The 15,073-nt window shown below is 47.2% G+C and overlaps 1 protein-coding gene and 1 non-coding gene across 2 annotated transcripts in view; both read right to left on the bottom strand.

The window, feature by feature from the left end:
- stxbp5l (syntaxin binding protein 5L) overlaps window positions 1-15,073 on the bottom strand; it is a 578,167-nt gene that overhangs the window by 361,790 nt on the left and 201,304 nt on the right. The gene's annotated exons all lie outside the window — the stretch shown is intronic.
- On the bottom strand, window positions 13,513-13,619 carry LOC144692078 (U6 spliceosomal RNA). Its single transcript, XR_013579263.1, has one exon. It is a non-coding gene; the product is annotated as a U6 spliceosomal RNA (small nuclear RNA).

Genomic DNA, 15,073 nt, shown 5'->3' with positions numbered 1-15,073 from the left:
TTGTCCTTACGGCCAGCACTTTCGGGAAAAATAAACTTAATAACTATGCCTTATTTATCTTTCCAGTTTTAAACATTTTATCCTGTCCCTTTGAAAATCAAACAACCTCTCAACTTATCTACAAAATGCAAATTCCATTCACAATGTATATGCTGAGACTTCATCTTAGCTCACCCAACTCTATTTCAAAATACCTGTTTTATACTTAACAACTTTGATGATTCAAACCTTGCAGTCTGGCCATCTTTAGTTTAATTAAATTAGTCTCACACACAGACACACACACACACATAAACACGCAAACATACACACACGCAAACATACACACACAAGCCTGCTTCAGTGTCCTACAATAATATTAGGGAAAAAAAGATATTTTCTTTGCAAGATGAAAAGGAAGAAGTGCGTGTACAACAGATGTCAGGTAGAAAATACAATGCAGAATCAGGCTGAATATAGAAGGACCAGAGGGGGTGTAAAAAAAACAAATAAGAAAAGCAAGGGTAGAGAATGAAAAGAGTCTGGCAGCTGACATAAAAGGGAATCCCAAAGCCTTCTATAACATATAAATAATAAAAGAGTGGTAAAAGAGTAGGGCTGATTAAGAATTAAAAAAAAGGACTTGCATGTGGAGGCAGGTGGAAAGCGAAGGTATTAAACAAATGCTTTGCATCTGTCTTTACAAAGGAAGAAGATGCTACCTAGGACGAGGTGAGAGGAAGTGACTGGTACACTAAAATAATTTACAATTGAGAAGGAGAAGGTGTTAGAAAGTCTATCTTTACTTAAAATAGATAAGCTACCAGGACTGTATGAGATCCATCCAAGGGAACTGAAGGAAGTGAGAGTGGAAATTGGAGAGGCACTAATGATAATCTTCCAATCTTCTTTAGACACAGGGAAGTGCCAAAAGACTGGAGAATTGTGAATGTTACACCCTTGCTAAAAAAAGGGGTACAAGGATAAAGTGGGCAACTACAGACCAATCAGTTTGACTTCAGTGGTAGGGAAACTTCGGGAAACTATAGCTTGGGACAAAATCAATAGTCACTTAGACAAGTGCAGGATAATTAAGGAAAATCAGCATGGATTCATCAAGGGAAAATCATGTTTAACTAACTTGCTGGAGTTTTTTGAGGAGCTAACAGAGAAGGTTAATAAGGGAAACACTGTTGATGTGGTGTATATGGATTTTCAAAAGGCATTTGAGACAGTGCCACACAACAGACTTGTGAGCAAAGTTCTAGCTCATGGAATAAAAGGGAAAGTAGGCATCTGGATAAGAAATGGACTGAGTGACGGGATTAGTGGGATTAGTGATAAATGGTTGCTTTTCAGGTTGGGAGAAGGTTTGTAGTCAAGTTCTCTAGGGGTCAGTGTTGGGACCCTTGCTCTTCCTGATAAATATTAATAACCTAGGCTGTGGTGTGCAGGGCATGATTTCAAAATTTGCAGATGATATGAAGATTGGAAACATTGTCAACTGTGATGAGGATAGTTTTGAACTTCAAAAGGATATAGATATGTAGTAGACTGGCTAGACAAGTGGCAGATGAAGTTCAATGCAGAGAAGTGAGAGGTGATTCACTTTGACAGGAAGAATATAACGAGACAGTATAAAATAAAGGGAGAGACTGTAAAGAAGGTGCAGGAACAGAGGGACCTCGGTGTATATGTACATAGATCATTAAGGATGGCAGGGCATGTTGAGAGAGCAGTTAATAAAGCATATAGTATCTTAGGCTTTATTAATAGGGGCACTTAGTACACGAGTAAGGAGGTCATGTTGAACGTATAAGACTAGTTACGCCTCATCTGGAGTACTGCGTCCAGTTCTGGGTGCCGTACTTCAGGAAGAAATGTGAAGAGAGCAGAGGAGGTTCACAAGAATGATCCCAGGGATAAAGAACGGTAGTTATGAGGATAGACTGGAGAGGTTGGGACTGTTTTCCTTGGAGAAAAGAAGCCTGAGAAGAGACTTGATAGAGCTTTCCAAGATCCTGAGGGGTATGAACAGGATAAATAGTGAGAAACTGTTCCCACTCAAGAGAGCATCAAGAACTAGAGGGCACAGATTCAAAATAATTGGCAAAAGGAGTAAACAGATGTGAGGAAAATTATTTTCACCCAAAGAGTGGTTGGCGTCTGGAACAAACTTCCTGAGAGGCTGGTGGAGGCAGGTTCAATCGAGGTGCTCAAAAGGGAATTGGACCAGCTGAAAAGAAAGAATGTGAAAAGTTACGGGGTTAAGACAGGGGAGTGGGACTAGGTAGAATGCTTTTTCAGAGAGACCGTGCAGACTCGATGGGCCGAATGGCCTCCTTCGGACTGTAACGATTCTGTGATTCTGTGCCCGCTACCCAGGGGCTGGTCAAGTTCAGGCTTTTGAGTTTCCTTGCTTTCAACTTTGGAACAATGAAACTGAAACTCAATTATGCAACTTGTTATAACTGAATGCACCAAAATAGGAATTGGTGCATCACATGCATAAGGGGAGATTATCCCTTGCAGCACTGCTATGCATTCCAGGAGCACATGTTCATCATTTTAAGCTGAAAATTTACTATACACTGACTTTGACATAATAAAACATACCAAAGCGCTTTCTATGTGAAAGCCATTAGAGAGAGCAGAGTTTGCAGGTTTTCATAATTGATTTTACTTTTCATTAAATATTTTGGTTAACATTACATCTAGTCCCTGTCCCATATGTAGCCAGTTTGTACAGCAGTGGCTTGACAACAGCTACCAATACCCTAGCTCAGCATAAAAGACTCAGAGTTTGATATTTTAATCAGAGTTATGATCCTATTTAATTCTGTACTTTAACTGTAGGGCATATTGCAAAGAAGTAACATGTGTCTGAAAGTGAATTGAAATCAGTCATGGAGAAACATAGACTGTCACGAATACTAAAGGCATTCTATGGAACTATGGAAGTCGTTTCCATGATTTAAATGCAAATACTTTCAAAAGTTTACTTGATTGTTAAAAGTGTTTTTTTTAAGAAAGAATACTTATAACCAATTTCTCCCTCTCACCCCTCAACTCCTAAAGACAGTGACTCACTTTAGGAAATAGCTTCACAGACAGTTGTCAAGAAGCAAAATGTGTTTCCAAGAGTGAGAAACAAGCTGGAGTGAAAGAACACACAAGGTTCAAATCACATTACCATCTGGTTATGAGGCAGGTGCTTGCGGGACCACCAAAGACAAATATGTTCTTTTTCACCCCTTGTTACACAGTAAATGAGCTCTTGTAAATCATGGAGAAGATAATTATTACTTCTCTTCCTGACTTTTTCTACACAATACTTCTTATTGTTGTAACAGTTTCTAAAGATTTATGACAAAATGAAGAATTGTTGTAATTGCTAGCAGATATCACAAGCTTATCTGGTATCAGGCATAGCAAAGTCCAATTCTTACCTCCATATGTAATGAGTACCGTGAAATAAGTAAGCATCTATATTTTGAGGATCAACCTAATTTTGATCATTAGCAAAAGAAATGCATGTTTTTTGAGTTTTGCTTTTTTGGAAGATTGATGAAAGTTTTTATTACTATTACGGTGCTTGTACTGAATACTGTTCTTTTACCCATTTTAAATACAGTGGTTTATAACATGAGATTTTGTGCAAAAAAAATACTATGGCACAGCTGCTCTCAAAAATCTGATTGATTGATAACTGCATCTGTGTTGAAGACCATGGCCAGGATTTTCCCTGAAATGCACAAAGCCTGTGAGCGGGCAGGAAAAACGGCGTTCCGCCCACCGGGCGCAATGCAGCTTTTTGCGGCGAATTGTCTGAATTGCAGTTGGTCAATTATTCATCCACAGGGAACATGCTGTTCAGCTGGCGGGCTGCATCTGATTCGCCTGCCCCGCCGTGACCTTAGCGCTCCCTAACTCTGCGCGCCCTATTTAAACGGCGCCCCTGCACAGCATTTGCACTCTCTGTAGCAGCTCCAGTGAAGACATGGCTCCCAAAGGCAGAATGCGTGCTGTGCCCAAATTCAGTAATGCCACACTGGAGCACCTGTTGAACGCAGTCGAGGCCTGCTGTGATGTCCTCTACCCCAGCTCTGACCGCAGCCATTCCACCAAGGTGACCAATCTGGATGGGAGGCGGTCGCAGCGGTGGTCAGTGCAAATGCCCTGCAGAAGAGGTCAGCCACCAGTGCAGGAAGAAGATGAACGATCTCATCCGTTCCGTCAGGGAAAGTGAACCATTTCATCATTTTTAACTCACACATTCCTCTGGAGGTCCCCAGCATCACAGATGCCAGTCTTCAGCCAATTTGATTCACTCCTCATTATTTCAAGAAACGGCTGAAGGCACTGGATACTGCAAAGGTTTTGGGGCCTGACAATATTCCGGCAATAGTACTTAAGACTTGTGCTCCAGGACTTGCCATGCCCCTAGCCAAGCTGTTCCAGTACAGCTACAACACTGGCATCTACCCGGCTATGTGGAAAATTGCCAGATATGTCCAGTACACAAAAAGCAGGACAAATCCAACCTGGCCAATTACTGCCCCATCAATCTACTCTCCATCATCAGTAAAGTAATGGAAGGGGTCATCAACAGTGCTATCAACTGGCACTTGATAACCTGTTCACTGACACCCAGTTTAGGTTCCGTCAGGGCCTGACCTCATTACAGCCTTCATTCAAACATGGACAAAAGAGCTGAACTCCTGAGGTGAGGTGAGAGTGACTGCCCTTGACACCAAGGCAGCATTTGACCGAGTGCGGCATCAAGGAGCCCTAGCAAAACTGGAGTAAATAGGAATCAGGGGGAAAACTCTCCGTTGGTTGGAGTCAAACCTAGCACAAAGGAAGATGGTTGTGGTTGTTGGAGGTCAGTCACCTCAGCTCCAGGACATCACTGCAGGAGCTCCTCAGCGTGGTGTCCTCAGTCCAACCATCTTCAGTTGCTTCATCAATGACCTTCCTTTCTTCATAAAGTCAGAAGTGGGGATGTTCGCTGATGATTGCACAATGTTCAACACCATTCGTGACTTCTCAGATACTGAAGCAGTCCATGTCCAAATGCAGCAAGACCTGGACAATATCCAGGATTGGGCTGACAAGAGGCAAGTAACATTCGTGCCACAAAAGTGCCAGGCAATGAACATCTCCAACAAGATAGAATCTAACCATCGCCCTTTAACGTTCAATGGCATTACCATCACTGAATCCCCCACTATCAACATCCTGGGGGTTACCATTGATCAGAAACTGAACTGGACTAGCCATATAAATACTGTGGCTACAAAAGCAGGTCAGAGGCTAGGAATAGTGTAATGAGTAACCTACCTCCTGACTCCCCAAAGCCTGTCCACCATCTACAAGGCACAAGTCAGGAGCGTGATGGAATACTCCCCGCTTGCCTGGATAAGTGCAGCTCCTGCAACACTCAAGAAGCTAGACACTGTCCAGGACAAAGCAGCCCGCTTGATTGGCACCACATCCACAAACATTCACTTTCTCCACTACCGACGCAGCAGTGTGTACCGTCTACAAGATGCACCCCAGGAATTCACCAAGGCTTCTTGGACAGCACCTTCCAAACCCACAACCACTACCATCTAGAAGGACAAGTGCAGCAGACAGGTGGGAACACCACCACCTGGAAGTTCCCCTCCAAGTCACTCACCATTCTGACTTGGAAATATAACGCCATTCCTTCACTGTCGCTGGGTCAAAATCCTGGAACTCCCTCCCTAACAGCACTGTGGGTGTGCCTGCATCACATGGACTGCAGCATTTCAAGTAGGCAGCTCACCACCACCTTCTCAAGGGCAATTATGGATGGGCAATAAATTCTGGCCCAGCCAGCGAAGCCCACATCCCGTGAATGAATTTAAAAAATGCCCATTACAACATTCACAAGAATCTCACTCACTGCCACCTCAAGGGACATCAACACTCGCTCTCACACACCCTCACATCTCCATCTGGCCTCATCTCCTCTGAAGTTTGCATCCTAACTCTGTCCAGGGTTCCACTCGCCACCCACACATGCCAGGCATCCTTATCATCTGCCCTCACATGTGACTTGCTCACATTCACTCCATCTGTCTTCATGAGGGACAATCTGGCTCATGATAAGGAGGTCCCAAACCGGGCGTGGAGTTCCCGAGATCAAGGTTCTCATAAACTTCGAGAATAGAGCCATAGAGCTGGCCACAAAGGGGATAGACCGTGCCTGCATTGACAGTAAGGTTGGCAGCGCATACACAAGTGAGGATCTTGCACTAAAACACCCAGCAGACAACCATACTGTGAGTGGGTTCTCTTGTTTCAGAGTCACCTGCCATGCACTAAAAGTCTCTCCTTTCTTTCATAGGCACCTCTGGGAAGCTGCCGAGGGCATTCACAAGCCAGGCCTTCAACTCAAGCCCCGACATCTTGGATGAGGAACCTGAGGACAGCACCTTTGAAGACCCATCACAGCACTCACCACACTCTCCACCAGCTCAGAGACACACATGTCTTTGGAACCTTGTTCTAGAGTAGCCTCAGGGTCACAATCTGGTGAGCTCAGCGCACCATCAACTCCGCAGCAGGCGGAGACAGGAACATCAGAGGTCACAGGGACTTGGAGGACTGCTGCAGGCCACGATTCTGCAGAGTCCGAGTCCAATGACAAGCCTACAGACTCAGTCCTAAATCAGTTGCTGGAGATGCAAAGACAAGCACGGGAACATCAAGAAGGGATGTCAGCTGCACACCTCAGATTGCAATGCATGATGGAGGAGTCCGTCCGCCTTCAGTCTGGAGTGATAGCGCTGGCATGCCAATGTATCGAGGTCAACACTGGCAGGTTGGAGGCCGCCGTGGAGACCTTGGTCTAGAACATCAGTCTTGCATCGCTGCAGGAATTGCACTCCATCGCTGTAACCATTGGTGGCATCCATCAGTATCAGCGCAGGGCACCTCGAGCTCACTCCAGCTGCCCCTTCTTCTCAAGTAGTCAGCCAGGGGCCCTTGGCCATCCAAGGGAGGAGGACCAGCAGCTCACCACCCCGGGGCCACACGCCCAGGTGACTCTGGGAACGTCCGGCCAATCCAAATCCCCTCTTCCTGTGACCCGATCAGCTCCACAGGCTGAGGAGGGTACACCTGCCCCACAGCAGGACACCCAAAGCAGGCTAGGGCCCACCAGGTCTTGGTCCTCCAGAAGATGCTCGCCAAGGTCACCACAGACAACAGGGCGTAGCAGTCAGCAGGCTTGCCTCCACCTCTGCTGTGGATGTCAGGGGAGAACCAAGATGTAGCAGCAGGGTAAGAAAAGTGAAGAAGCTGTAGTTGCACAACGTTGGCACATGTGTTAACCACATGTATGTAATGTTCTCAAATATAAATAGACTCACAATCATTTCATATCTCCTCTTGTCTATGCCTCCTTCTTATTATGAGCTGTGTTACTGTTAATTACATCTGATATCTTGGTTCCTGCACCCACTAATGGCAATGGTCTCTATTCTGGGCCTCTCTTCTGTGTAGTGTGCTACCATTTCACCACAATAAGAGTCCCGTTCCAACATAATGCTCCAAATCAGTAATGCCTGCACCTTTATGTTAAGTGTGCTTGTGAAATGAACCTCGTTCCCATGCCTGTTAGGGTCCCGTCATGTGCATTCTTGGCTCTGAATGACTGAGGCAAGGGTGTGCCCCTATCTCGTCTGCATTCTTGACAGGTGAAAGCGTGGTGTTTAAGGAGTGACATGCCAACGCATGGAGAAAGCTCATATACCACCCAACTACATCTGTCCCTGTCTCTTGGCAGGGTTATAATGATATGAGCCTATACTCAGAGCTCATGTACACTGCCCTCAGCCAAACAGGTTTTGGATGTTCCCAGTGCCAATTTGCTGAGCTCAGCAAAAACTGGGACAACCTTGCCACCTGAAGGTGACGAAGCAATGGCACATTTGTGTGCAGGCGTTAAGACGTCCAACCTTAAACTTTTCTCACCCTGTAATTAAAACAATTGCGGGGAGAAGGGTATGGTCACAAAGTTGGTATGAGTCCCATCGTCTTGACACTCCAGGAGGTTACAGATGCTCTTCCAAATGGTGATTTCTGGAGGCCAAAACAACCTTGAGGCATGATCTGGAATTACAGATAGTTGCTACAGACAAGGTGGAGGGGTGCAAAGGGATAGGAGCAAGTGTAAGATGAAGCAGAACAGTGCTCCTCATTAGCAATGGTGCACACCCTTGAGGGCTTCATGTTCTCTAACTATGTTGGACTTCGCAAGGGCCAAGGCTAGCCGGTTGTGGGTTGTGGGTAAGAGGAGGCATCTCAATATCAGACAGCCAAGTGTCTGACCTCGTCATGCTCAGGTTCTCCAACTTCATTATAGGGTTAAGAGAAAAGCAGCTCAGGATTCCTAACTTTAACTGCCAGGTGTCACTGTCATTTAGGAGAGTGTATCGCAACCAGCTGACTCATCTCTTAAGTGCAGTCACAGCAGTGGTATTTCATCAGCTGCCTTGTCTCAAGTGTTATGTTTCTGTGCCACCATTGATGTAACACATTGTGCGTGGCTGTGTTGGTTCTGATGGATCTCCATGAGAAGCCTTGCCAGATCGAAGGCATGCAGGCACTAGGCCACTGAGGATTGTGCAAGTGACCCTGTGTCTTGAAGGTACTGTTGCGACTGGGATGCTGGATGGATGTGTGAAGAGGCAGCACTTTCTGATGTCTGATGCCAGAATGCCCTCCTCCAGGTAGCTCTTTATCTCAGCACAGACACATGCCCTCGAGGCTTGCTCATCCTTCACAGCAGCAGGGCTATGTGATAGTTCTGTGCAATGATGCACTGGAACTTCATGGGTGAATTTAGAGGAGTAGCTATGCTGGTGGTCATACTGGCCCATGATGGAGGAGAGTTGTCCAGGAAGATCCTCAGTGCATCTCATCATCGACCTCCTGAAATCTGCTGGCAATGAGGGCCTCATGAACACACCTGCCTCGTCTGGCCCTTGCATTGGCCTCTTCGCCTGCATCCTTGGCTTCCAAGATCTTATCACTATCATTCCCTTCAGTGTCCTCCTCATCAAAGGAGACGTGCAGCTCCTCCAGCTTGTCACCTGCCAAGTCTTCCCCACTTTCTAGTGCGAGGTTGCATAGCACACAGCAAGGCCCTCATTGCCAGCAGATTTCAGGAGGTCAATGATAAGATGCACTGAGGATCTTCCTGGACAACTCTCCTCCATCATAGGCCAGTATGACCACCAGCATAGCTACTCCTCTAAATTCACTCATAAAGTTCCAGTGCATCATCGCACAGAACTATCACATAGCCCTGTTGCTGTGAGACCCTCTGGGCAGTGAACTGGAGCGCGCCACCTGATCTGTCCAAGCATTGGAATCGCATTTTCAGGATTCCTATGGTGTGTTCCACCAATGTCCGGGTTGTGGCATGAGCCTCATTGTACCTTCTCTCTGCAGGAGTCTGAGGCCGCCGAATGGGCGTCATTAATCTCATCCTTTGCGGGTAACCCTTGTCCCCGAGGAGCCAACCTTGCATCCTGTGTGGCCCCACAAAGATGTCAGGGGTCTGAGGCCTACTCAGGTGTCGTGGACGCTACCTGGGAATCTGGCACACACCTTGATAAGTTTGTTATGATCACACACCAGCTGCACATTGAGTGAGTGGTAGCCTTTCTGGTTAATGTACTGGACTGCCTGTTGCTAGGGAGCTTTTTAAAGCCGCATAAGTGTAGCCGATGGCATCCTGCACCTGTGGGAAACTGGAAATCTCTGCGAACTCAGTGCTCTTGCGTCCTGGCTTGAAAACTGGGGGCCTTTGCCAAAAGGGCATCTGTGACCTCCTGGATGCATTTGTGTGTGGACACTTGAGAGATGCTGCACAGGTCCCCAGTGGAGCCGTGGAAGGAGCCACTAGTGTAGAAATTGAGTGCGGTGGATACTTTCTGGCAATGGATGCCTTCCAAGTCCCCTGGTGCCAAATTCTGCAGAATGTGGCAAATGTGAGTCCCCAGAACCCTTGACATACTGAGGCATCTGCCACACTGGTTCTCACTCATCTACAGGTAACATATGTGATGTCTATACATCCTGGGTCCAGCAAGGCACCTACGAATTACATTCTCTGAGGATCAGCCTCTGTGTCTGAAGGAGGACCTGCTGCTCCTTGGTCTTGAGGGTTCTTCTCCTTCCTTTGGCAAACCAGGCAGCTCCTCCTTCTCATTCTTCTCTCCTGCCAATAAGCAATAATGCAGGCAGCAATAACATCAGGCTTCATCTTCCTGATGGTCTCCTCACTGCAGTATCAATGAGAACAGCATTTATTACCAAAGGTCCACTTTCTGTCTGATTGTGGGCTCAAGGCCTTTTCATGCATGCCACAATGTACTGGCCCCTGAAATGATGCCCAGCGCGGGTTGCGCATGAACGTTCACCACAAACCAACCCTCCCACCCCCTCACCCTACATGACCAACTGGTGGCAGCTTCGGCCAGGCAACTGGATGTTCTGCTTTCAGCCCAGGTGCCAGGATCATCATTACCTGCACTCCAAGACTGTGCTGTTTGGACTAAACATGAGGATGAATGTTCAGTGAGTACATGAGATTAATTTAGGAGGTCTGGAGGCTTCTCCTCTCAGTGGTGAATAGTCACATTTCCAAGAGGGTTCTCAAGCTCATCCAATCACCCAATAGTTCTGCAGTTCCATAAAACTCTGGTGAATTTGAAGGCAGCAAACGATGAGTTAAAACTAGGGGAACAATCATTGCCACTTTGAGGGATCAGTGTTGCACGAATGGGCATTATTACTATTTTGCCCCAGCAACAGTAAAGGAACAGCGATATATTTCCAAGTCAGTATGGTGAGTGACTTGGAGGGGAGTTCTAGGTGGTGGTGTTCCCATCTATCTGCTGATCCTGTCCTTCTAGATGGTAGTGGTCGTGGGTTTGGAAGGAGCTGTTGAAGGAGCCTTGGTGAATTCCTGCAGTGCATCTTGTGGATGGTACAAACTGCTGCTACTGTGCATTGGTGGTGGAGGGAGTGAATGTTTGTGGATATGGTGCTAATCAAGCAGGCTGCTTTGTCCTGGATGGTGTCAAACTTCTTGAGTGTTATGGGAGCTGCACTCATCCAGGCAAGTGGGGAGTATTCCATCACACTCCTGACTTGTGCCTTGTAGATGGTGGACAGGGTTTGGGGAGTCAGGAGGTAGATTACTCATTACACTATTCCTAGCCTCTGACCTGCTTTTGTAGCCACAGTATTTATATGGCTAGTCCAGTTCAGGTTCTGGTCAATGGTAACCCCCAGGATGTTGATAGTGGGGGATTCAGTGATGGTAATGCCATTGAACGTCAAGGGGCGATGGTTAGATTCTCTCTTGTTGGAGATGGTCATTGCTTGACACTTGTGTGATGCGAATGTTACTTGCCACTTGTCGGCCCAAGTGTGGATATTGTCCAGGTCTTGCTGCATTTGACATAGATTGCTTCAGTATCTGAGGAGTCACGAATGGTGCTGAACATTGTGCAATCATCAGCGAACATCCGCACTTCTGACCTCATGATGGAAAGAAGGTCATTGGTGAAGCAGCTGAAGATGGTTGGACCGAGAACACTATCCTGAAGAACTCCTGCAGTGATGTCCTGCAGCTGAGTTGACTGACTTCCAACAACCACAACCATCTTCCTCTATGCTAGGTTTGGCTCCAACTAGTGGAGAGTTTTCCCCCTGATTCCCATTGACTCCAGTTTTGCTAGTGTTCCTTGATGCCGCACTCGGTCAAATGAGGCCTTGATGTCAAGGGCAGTCACTCTCACCTCACCTCAGGAGTTCAACTCTTTTGTCCATGTTTGAACAAAGGCTGCAATGAGATCAGGAGCCGAGTGGCCCTGGTGGAACCCAAACTGGGCGTCTGCTAAGCAAGTGCTGCTTGATAGCACTGTTGATGACCCTTTTCATTATTTTACTGATGGTGGAGAGGAGACTGATGGGGCGGTAATTGGCTGGGTTGGATTTGTCTTGCTTCTTGAGTACAGGTCCTACCTGGCAATTTTCCACATAGCCGGGTAGATGCTAGTGTTGTAGCTGTACTGGAACAGCTTGGCTAGGTGGATGGCAAGTCTTCAGTACTATTGCTGGAATATTGTCAGGACCCATAGCCTTTGCAGTATCCAGTGCCTTTCAGCCATTTCTTGATATCCCGTGGAGTGAATCGAATTGGCTGAAGACTGGCATCTGTGATGCTGGGGACCTCCGGAGGAGACCGAGATGGATCATCCACTCGGCACTTCTGGTTGAAGATTGTAGCAAATGCTTCAGCCTCATCTTTTGCACTGATTCGCTGGGCTCCCCCTTCACTGAGGATGGGGATATTTGTGGAGCCTCCTTCTCCAGTGAGTTGTTTAATTGTCTACCACCATTCACGACTGGATATAGCAGAACTGCAGAGCTTAGATCTGATCCATTGGTTGTGGGATCGCTTAGCTCTGTCTATCACTTGCTGTTTGGCATAAAAATAGTCCTGTGTTATAGCTTCACCAGGTTGACACCTCATTTTTAGGTATGCCTGGTGCTGCTCCTGGCATGCCCTCCTGCACTCTTTATTGAACCAGGGTTGATCCCCTGGCTTGATGGTAATAGTAGAGTGAGGGATATGCTGGGCCATGAGGTTACGGGTTGTGTTTGAGTACAATTCTGCTGCTGCTGATGTCCCACAGCACCTCATAGATGCCCAGTCTTGAGTTGCTAAATCTGTTCAAAATCTATCCCATTTAGCACAGTGGTAGTGCCACACAACACAATGGAGAGTATATTCAACATGAAGCCGGGACTTCATCTCCACAACCACTGTGTGGTGGTCACTCCTACCAATACTGTCATGGACAGATGCATCTGCAGCAGGTAGGTTGGTGAGGATGAGGTCAAGTACGTTTTTCCCTCTTGTTGATTCCCTCACCACCTGCCGCAGACCCAGTTTAGCAGCTATGTCCTTTAGGATTCAGCCAGTTCGGTCAGTAGTGGTGCTACAGAGCCACTCTTGGTGGTGGACATTGAAGTCCCCCACCCAGAGTACAGTCTGTGCCCTTGCCACCCTCAGTCCTCCAAGTGGCGTTCAACATGGAGGAGCACTGATTCATCAGCTGAGGGATGGCGGTACTTGGTAATCAGCAGATTTCCTTGCCCATGTTTGACCTGATGCCATAAGACTTCATGGGGTCCAGAGTCGATGTTGAGGACTCCCTGGGCAATTCCCTCCTAAATGTATAACACTGTGCCACCACCTCTGCTGGGTCTGTCCTGCTGGTGGGACAGGACATACCCAGGGATGGTGATGATGGACTCTGGGACATTATCTGTAAGGTATGGTTCTGTGAGGATGACTATGTCAGGCTGTTGCTTGACTAGTCTGTGAGACAGCTCTCTCAATTTTGGCACTATCCCCCAGATGTTAGTAAGGAGGACTTTGCAGGGTCGAAAGGGCTGAGATTGCCATTGTTTTTTTTTAATATGGAACGCTTCACGAATTTGCCTGTCATCCTTGCGCAGGGGCCATACTAATCTTCTCTGTACCGTTCCAATTTTAGTATATGTGCTGCCGAAGCGAGTACGAGATTGCCATTGTTGTTGCACATCATCACATGTCAATGGAACAGCTGCTAACCTTTCTCAGCTGTGCCTCTGTCCTCATTTAGGAACTATCAATTCAATTGGGGGGTCCTTTAATGCCCCCATCAATGCAACCTTCCCCGCTCGTTGTCCCCATTGGAGCCCTTGCCCTGCAGCCCCTTCCCTTCTCTTAATCCTGTCTGGCCCCTTCCCCAATGGAGCCCTTCCATCTAACCCCTTCCCCAGTAGAGTCTTTGCCCTGCAGCCCCTTCCTTCCCTCAATCCTGTTGGGTCCCTTCCCCAGTGGAGCCCTTGCCTCCAGGCCTATCCCTCCCTTCATTCCTGTCTAGCCCCTTCCCCAGTGGAGCTGTCATCCTGCAACTGCTTCCCTTCCCTCACTCCTGTCTGGTCACTTCCCCAGTGGAGTCCTTGCCCTGCAGGCCTGGGGAATTGCTACCACCCTTCTTTCAGATACAAAATCATTGTAACTCTCAAGGGTTTGTTTAACCTCATCCATACTCTCAGGAGTGCCTCTACAGGGATTCGCAGCCGCAGTCAGAACCATAGTCTGGTCTGCTATGCTCTCTGACTGGCTTCCATTCTCTGCACGGGGGCTATGAGCCCCGATAAATCCCACTGGTTTTGCCCATAACCTCAAGCAATTGGCCAGAGTTGCCCTACCTTTCGGCAGTTAAAACACAGGCTTCTTGGCCTCACTTTTCATCTCAACACCACCATTTCTGTCCTGAGGAGGGCTCCCAGCGTTTCCCTCTCGTCCATGGGTGTTCAGTTTCCTATCACTCCCTCCACCTCTATCCTTTCCAGTTGGCTGGGGGTAACTAGGGGAGGGTCTCTTCTAGAACAAGGGTTTGCGGATCAGCTCAATCATCAGCCAGTGTGGCTGCCTACCTGGCCCCTGTTACCGTCTGTTTCTCTAGGTGTGCTGTTATTGAAAAGGTATGGAGTTTTTAAGCTCCTCAAGGAGAATTATTTCACGAGGTTTTCATAAGTGGCTTCTGTTTTAAGTGCCCGCACCCACTGGTCAAAAGCACGTTGCTTAAGCCTTTCAAATTCCAGGTACGTCTGGTCAGGTTTGTTTCCTGAGGGTACAGAATTTCTGATAGTACACTTCTGGCACTAACTGGTACGCACTTAAAATAGCCCTTTCTCTGCCTCGTTGTTAGTGGCGCTTTCCTCAGCCAAGAGGGAGTAGGCCTCGTGAGCTTTCCCAGAAGTTTACTCTGCAGTAATAAGGGCCAATGTTAGACTGGTCACTTTAACTGCTATGCTAACTGCTTGAAAGAGATAAAGAAGGCTTCCACCTCTGCTCATAAAACTTAGGGGTTAAATGAGCAAACTCGGTTGTCTCAGGCCTTAAGTCTGAGCTGGTGGTGTCTTCAAGGGACACGGTAAGATTCCTACCCCTCAGCTTGAGCTGTTTTAGTTCAAACTCCCT

This window comes from Cetorhinus maximus, chromosome 16, assembly GCF_964194155.1.
Source record: "Cetorhinus maximus chromosome 16, sCetMax3.hap1.1, whole genome shotgun sequence".
Lineage (NCBI taxonomy): Eukaryota > Metazoa > Chordata > Chondrichthyes > Lamniformes > Cetorhinidae > Cetorhinus > Cetorhinus maximus.
Note: the sequence above shows the minus strand (reverse complement) of the source record. Positions and strands in the feature narration are given on the sequence as shown.